The sequence below is a fragment of the Lolium rigidum genome, chromosome 3, assembly GCF_022539505.1.
Source record: "Lolium rigidum isolate FL_2022 chromosome 3, APGP_CSIRO_Lrig_0.1, whole genome shotgun sequence".
NCBI lineage: Eukaryota > Viridiplantae > Streptophyta > Magnoliopsida > Poales > Poaceae > Lolium > Lolium rigidum.
Window position 1 is genome coordinate 37,286,610 of NC_061510.1, and position 8,243 is coordinate 37,294,852.

The 8,243-nt window shown below is 42.6% G+C and overlaps 1 pseudogene; it reads right to left on the reverse strand.

Annotated features, from left to right (window-relative positions):
• Positions 1 to 1,764: 1,764 nt before the first annotated feature.
• On the reverse strand, positions 1,765 to 8,026 carry LOC124694689 (annotated as a pseudogene).
• Positions 8,027 to 8,243: the final 217 nt, after the last annotated feature.

An 8,243-nucleotide genomic window follows, 5' to 3' on the forward strand; every position in this document is an offset into this window, starting at 1 on the left:
CTAAAGCTTGCTTTCGGCCTGGTCTACCCAGGCCTGTAATATTTTAGATATCACCAATCATTAGTATTCCTGAAGAGAGCAAGTTCTATGGCCAGCCCTGTCAAAAAAAAAAAAGTTCTATGGCCAGAGATGTTGAAGACGAATTTGGTACATTAGTATTCCTGGAAGGAGTATTCCTCCTGTCAGTATCCATTTGATGGATTGTTCCAGATTCATCTTTCAAAGCATCAAAACCATCTATTTCAACCAAATCATCTCCATGGTCACTAGAATTATCATTCACATTAACTTGCCCTTTTATTCCCTGTACTCTTTAATTTTCAATTTGAAATCTGCTGTATACTGTGAGATTTTTGCCCTTTAATTGAAAATCTTTGTTCTATGAGCAGGAAGAAAGGCTGCTTCTCCAGCCTGGGAGGGATTCTGATGTATGAGAGGAAGGAGTAAAGATTGCGTTTCAAAGCAGAATTCTGGTCCTTTTTTCGGTGTTGGTACATGGGTGCTGTGGCAGCCCAAAGGTGCTGCTGTTTGTCTTATCGCAGAAACTATCACTAGCAATAAGCATTTTTTTTTTGCAAATCTGTGCGACTCTTGTATTACTCGCATCTTTGAGTGGATCCTCCAAACAAGAAGAGCTGTTTATATCCATGAATCCTCATATGAAGTTGGATTTTATAACATTATTCCATGAAGTTGGATTTTATAACATTATTTTTCTTCTTTTACTTTATATCCATGAATCCTCATATGTGCATGTTAGGCTACCAGCCTGAGATGTGCATTTCCAGCTTTCTCCAAATATTTTCTTGTTTTAAGTGATGTACTGTGATAAGCTGAGTTGATCTATGCCTTCCAGTTCTAACTTGGCAGTATTGCTTTGTGAAGCTTGTTACATGCATACTCAAATATGGCTCCCTCAAATATTCTCATCGGCTTAGCTTCAGTCAGCTTCTGACGACCGGCAGCGTCCATGCATGCCGTTGCCGTAGGTTGCACATCGACCGACCAATATATCTTGTTGATCGGTGCACGTACTCGGGGCTTGCTGACAGCACACGCAGGGGAGGAGCAGACGTTGGCGCCAGCCTCGCCAACAGAACCCCGCACCAACCTTGCTGCTATCCGCCTGGATCTATTCCAAGCCATTGCCGCCGCCCTATCGTCTCGGGCTCTCAGCAGCCATGGACCCATGAACAAACCAAGGATCAGCAAAATCATACTACTGCAGTGCATCGATCACATGGAGCAAGCCCCACATTGAAACAAACGTCGAAACGACTTAATCATGGAAGCCGTGTTTGCGGATTATTTGCAGTCCTTTGTTGCCACCATCTCCAGCACACGTCGTCAGCATCTCATATCTCTCTACACATACTTCACTATGCTTAATCATTCTCTGTTTAAACTTACCGTGATTCACGAGTCAAACAACATCAAAATGTATATTGCTTACAATACAAGTAGGACCGTGATTCACGAGTAGGCAAATAAAAGTTTTTCAATTGTACTTCCTAAGGAACTAGTCATCATCAACATGTATAATGCTCACAATACAAGTAGCCATGACTTCTGCGTCATATCATTCAATCATGGACACCTGCTTATGGAGCCAACGGGCCTTACATTTTACATTCATCATCTGTCAAAATTCAGCTGTGCTCATCCTCCCAGCAGGAAATGAACACGTCAATCAATACAGTGTTTTTATGCTACAACAGGATAGAAAAACAAACAAAATCTTGCTCTGAACCACTAGCCCAAAGATCAGCTCTGTGTAGACGCCTTGGTTTTTTTTTTCCTTTTATTATCTCCTCCAGCTGACCTATCTGACCGCTTCGACTGCTCCTGCCTGATCTCCATCAGCTTCGCCTTGGCATCTCGGAACAACGCATCTGATCTCATGGCCAACAATTCCTGAAAAGATGTAACCCGCCAAATTAAAGGCCACCAAAATGTCGAACAAACTTCAAATTTAAGGTCCAGATTCACTGAAATGCTAAAAAATAGGCTAAGGTGGCATCTTACTTTTGTATGATCCATTGCGGCGAGATTGAAACCGATAGTATCCTGCAGTCCTGGAGGATGAAAGTCAAACAAGGAAATGATCAGACTGCTGCAAGGTGTCTATCTGTTGAACGAGATGATTGGAAGTTATTTACCTTTACCATGCCATAAAGAATTTACTTCAGTTCTGTCAGTATGGATCTTGCCACTGGTGTAGTAGTCAATTGGTTATGATGTGTTTGAAGCAACACAACGCAAACCCTACAAATAAGCTCAACCTGCAACGTTATGGATGAGATTAGGATTTGTGCATATCAAGTTATTGAGGAAAATCTGCAGCAGGTTACACAACATTCAGGCACCAATATATACCATGTTTAATTAGCCTAAAACTGTAAAAGGTGCACACCACACAAAATCAAACTACGTCATGCATGTCCTGGATTCTACCATAGAAACCACAACTTCAAGAGGACAGGATGCATTCATGTATAAAGTTGCAAACAAGCGGAAATGTGAGGATCAAATTACAAACACAAATAGGAGTAATATCACAGTAGGATTAAAAACAAAGTATCAATACTGGTGTACCTTCAAAGGAATCAGAGACCACTCCTTTAGTGTATCTGAGAATGGCAATGACTGCTCAAAGGGGAAAAAGGAAAGCACAAATATGTTATCGAGTGATGAATGATTATATGCAAAAAAAATGATTGGACATAAATTAATAATCCATTGTAATTTGTAAGCACCTCAACTCACATTATTCAGAGGTGAGTGTAATAAGAAAAAGCTTTCTTACATAAAGGTCACACAAAGAATTGTTACACTATACATAAGTCTACTTCACAATGAACTGCTGATGAGGACTTACAAAACTGCAAGTCAACATAAATTTGGGCAAGATAAAATATAAAAAAGGTAATCCATGAAAAATAACAAGAATCTTACCAGAAGGGCTTGTTCCAAGTCATTTGGGCAGACATTTGACACTGCATTAAGAAAATATTCTGATGGTGAATGCCCTTGCATTATAACGTTAGGCGCAGATTTAGTTCCCTCTCCACTGCTTTGTAATTCCTGACAATCGGGAAATATACAGCTGACGTTAATGTTCAACTTGGTGGACTCAATGTTTGCTAATGCACTCATAGTACCTTCTGTTCATTAAGACGTTTTTCTTCTTCCTCGGCAGTGTCAAGTGTGTCAATAATTGCATAAGCAGCAGTACTGTCTCTTTTGTTTTCTTACCGGGAACACCCACATAACCCTCCTCAGGGGCATCATCTTTCTTCCCATATCTATCTTCAACCGCATTGTCTAAATCAGCCTCAAAGGTTTCCTCTAATCTTTTCTCTGGCATGCCAAAAATATTCAACATCGAAACTTCATTCAAGCTGACTGAATTAAGGAATACCCCAATGAAAAGTTGTTCTTCAGTACAATCCCAACGCCGACTAGAGCGATCATGAGAGCCTGTTACAATAAAATTACCACGACTGCTCATCGCAAGGCACCAAACTTCTGCATGGTGTCCTTCAAGTGTTAAGAGTAGCTCAAATTTATCAGCATCCCAGTACTCAGAGTACGATCTTTGCCCATACTGAGCATATAATGAGTCCTTGGAACAAACTTAACATCCATCACACCTCAAGCAAAAAGATCGAAACAAAACTTGTAAGGATTTCTGCCACTAACAAGAACATTAAATAATACCAGAAGGTGGAAAAGGACCTGTCTGTGTGGGCAAAATAGACTTATGGCAGACACCAAAATCCATACCCCAAATCGTCAGATTTTTGTCTGCGGAACCAGTAACAATAAAAGCTCCATCAGATGATATGTCCATGCAGAGAACTGGAAGCGTGTGCCCGTAAAGATAAAGACAAAACTTTAGTGTGTCCAGAAAGAAGGCCTGCAGAAAATATGAAATATCAGGGACACACAATGATTGAAGCCATATACTTGTTTCTAGATTGATTTTCTATTGCTACAATTTTGCAGGATGCCAATTGGCATCTAAGGGAAATATAAGAAGCTGAGTACTTCAAATTTTGCAGATTAGACCAATTCTAACACTAGAAAATTGGCACAAACATTTGACTAGTCAATAACTGCATTAGTAGTAGTAATCAGCAAGTAGCCATGATAAACCACTTAACAATTCTCTAAATCCAAAGCAAAATTTAGCTGTTCAAGTACAACAATTGATATGGACACCTAGCTAGTACCATGTGTCCCTTAACTTGCTTCTAGCTGACATAAAGGTAGCTCTCCAAATAGTACATACATGAATCACAAAGTGAACATGGCTACATTTCCTCAATGTACCTTCTGATTTTTTTTTCTTTACATTGTGAGGAGAAATAACTGTCAGCAAGACAAACATAAGAAATACTATATGTTCTTTCTTTTTAAAAACTAGTGTTGCAAAGTAATACTAGAAAAGAGCAAGGGATTTTGCTCAAATGTGTTGACACACTGAAAAGCAGAAGCGGACAAATATTCACTTATGTGTACCTTGACTTCATACTATGCTCTCCAACTATGAGACATGTGATCAAAATACATTGATTCAAACAAGTTAAATAATGAACTTTGTCGAGGGGCTGGGTGGGTGTGGGGAGAAGTTCAATACCATGATTAACAAGTATAATAGTACCTTCACTGTGCTGTCCAAAAGAGCAACATCAATATGCTTCCCAGTTGGACCGATGGACACTGCAAGGACATCGCCGTCCATTTTCAAGGTTCTCACATTTGTTACACTCAGATGCCTTGCGTCCTGGAACAAAAGAATTAACATTATAAATACTTGCAGATAATATTTACGCCCAGTTCCAAATGCAGAAAATTCACCAAACACATGTCAATTCACGATGTTTAGCAGAGATGTGGGATATTGTTCAAAATTCACAAATATTTTGAGAATGCTACACCCCAATGGATACACACATTACCATTGAAACTGATACAAATAAGAACAAAATCAGCAATAAAAGGATTTATCTTGGCATGGAACTTATCTTGTATGCTTTTATGAAGTCGCCCCATTACTTAAGACACGGACGCGTTTAACGTATTTAGTTCTATAGAAGCCAATAACACATCAACAAAAACAGAGGAAAGAGAAACCTCGAATAATAGATAGAAGACTCACCGAATCAGATCTCTGTGCCAACTGATATTCCCGGAACTTGATATCGTTATCAGCACTCCCAGTGACAAAACCCCGTGCATTAACAGTTCCATCCTCATTTGGAATGAGTACAATTGATCGTATGGAACCAGCATGATCTTCTATTACATCAGCTGAGTTCCCACTATTAATATCAATAATCTCCAAGGTACCAGTCTTTGTACCGACAAGGCCATACCGATTCCCAGGAACAAATGCACTGCACAGCCCATATTCAGAGTCAATGGTCCGAAGACAGTCCCCTGTACTAGGTTTCCAGATTTTAACAGCACTGTGACTTGTTGACATCAGGAGGTTATCCTCTGAGTTAAGCGCAAGACTCCTAATGTCAGAACGATGCCCATGTATCTCAACCAAGTACATCTTAGAGACCTTGTCGTTATCCACCGAGTATGTCTCAAGCATGTTATTGTTCAGAGACATGCAAGGCAGCTTTTTGGTGGATTGCTTGGAGAAAATGCAACAGAGAAAATTTTCTTGCTACTCTGCAAAACTTGGAGAAGCTTAAATACATCAGTGACCACAACAGTGGGATTCTGCGAGTCTTGAGCTGACAAAGGATCTATAACAGTACCATCCCCTTCCGCCACCACAGCTTTAGCCGAAGCCTTCTCCTTCTTCCTGTGCAGCTGCAGCCGCCTCTTGGCCTTGTGCGTTGCCTCTGCTTCATCAAGAATCCTATAGATATCTGCAGTTTTCCCTGTACCTGGCATGCCACAAGAGTGCCATCCTTGTTAAACCTGATGGTCTGAACTCTTTCTTTGGTTTGCCTCGGAATCTCGCCAAACATTGTTCCAATCCTCACCCTCCTCAGCTGAGTGCCTTATTCTAAACACCCGTGGACCCAGAGACCAAAAAATTCTTACCGGGATCAACATCCATCGGCCATATCTCGCTGTGGACTGTGGTGGCCACCTACAATTTGAAGGCAGTGATGATGTCTAAACCTGATCACGGTGGCAGCGCCGGTCCTGAGATTTTGAGGGCCCTGGGCGAGAATAAAATTTCGGGCCTTAATATAGACACCACGATAGCAATAATGAATATATACGTAAAAAACGTTTTGCAAATAACATGTAAATACATCCAAACACAATAGCATATCTACTAATTTATATATATTACCTTAAAATTTTCTTGTAGCCACCTCTTTTGCTCTTTTCCTTTTAGCGTGATCAGATGGACCCTTTCTCAACGAAGACGATTCGACGAACTGACCATAAAAAATTCAGAATTAGAGGAAAATTATTTGGAAATAAAAGAGTGTGTTACATGAGCAGTCGTGAACGGTTACCGACGGCGGACGGCAATGGGATCGCTGATCAGTGCGGGCAGCCGACAGTGTTGTGCGCGGTGCACCGCTCGCTACGTCTATGGGGTGGTTAATGCGAGAGATGATCTCCATGAGATCGATCGGAAGATCGATCCCTGCCGGAAGATTGCTGATTGGTGTAGGAAGAGAACACGAGTAGCGGGAGATCGATCCCTGCCGATGAAGTGCGAGGTGGAGAAAAGTTCGTGAACTACTCTCAATCAAGGCTGCGTGGAATGCGAAGCGAAGTACGAAAGTAGCTAACTAATCATCTACTCCCCAGATCGATGGATCGGTTCTGGCGTTATTATTTAGACTTTTAGTCCAGCACGTTCGCGTCAAGGTTCTCTGGTCAGGCCACATGCTTTTTCTTTCAGCTAAACATAGTTAGATAGGCTCGTATATATACATGTACATATATCTAGGATTGGGCCCCCAGATTTTTGGGGCCCTGGGCGGCCGCACACCCTGCCCACCCATCAGGGCCGGCCCTGCACGGTGGCCACGAAGTCGGAAGAGGCCGGCCTGCGCAACAACGTCCCAGAGAATGACATCGCAGTCCTTGCTACCGGCGCCTGAGGACTGAAGCGTAGAGCGGAAGCAGCAGAGCGGTGGCCGTGGAGCGTCGCCTCGCAGGCACCGGTCTCGGCGTCCCACAGCCTGATGCTCCCATCGGCATGGCCACTCGCAATCTGAAGAAAAATCAAGCCAGCTCAGAAAGTGGGAAGCAGCGAAAGAGGGGAAATTAAGGCAAGGGGGAGAGGGGCAGCAGCAGTAGTACCGAGGAAGCGGCGGAGGGGGAGGAGGCGATGCAGGAGACGCCGAGGGAGGCGGAGGAGGAAGAGGGGGTGAAGGTGGCGGAGGGGAGGCCGCGCTTGAGGTCTCAGGCGACGAAGCGGTCAAGGGCGGCGGCCGGAGTCAATGATGAAAGGGGCCTCACCCCTACCGGTGTGTCGACGGCCAGACGACGGCGCCGCCTGATTTGCAACTACAAAAAAAAAAACATAGTTGCAACTGCAAAAGAAAACTCTATTGCAACCACACTTGCAAATAAAAAGTAATTTATTACTGAATAAAATCTCAGTTGCAACCACATTTGCAACTAAAGAAAAATATCTAAGTTGCAACTCGGCTTGCAACTAGTCTTTGAAAAGTAAAAAAACAAATTTTATAGCTAATATATACTACAATATAGTACAAAAACTACCTGTATTTATTTCTTGCACCAAGCAACACTAACCAAATTGGCTATTTCATAAAGTCTCCTAGTTAACTAGCCGAGAATTGATTTCTGCGTTCTAAGCTATGCTAAGGTGATCTAACGACCGCTAAATATGAACCAGCGAGCGATGGTTCTAACAGTGTGCTATGAAGACGAAATGGCCGACGAAACCGACATGGATCGCCTTCAAGTGTGCATTGCCGGAGAAGCTTCCAAATACCCGTCGGACAAACTAGACTACCGGTTGGAGTGGAAGGAGCCCTCTTGCAGCGATTACCGGCGTGCCCATTTTTAGTGTTTCACCATTGGTCAAGCTCGAGAGCTCCAGAGAGGGAGATGGGGATTTGTGAGGGTTTGGGTGGTCGTCGGGGCATATTTATACTAGTTCTAGGTCGGTTCGGCGATAGTCGGTAACTCGACAACGACATTCGCCGTCGTCAGGGACAAAGACAATGCAAGAAGATATGATATGAGGTGGTTATGTTATTTTGTAGAAAATCCCCTAC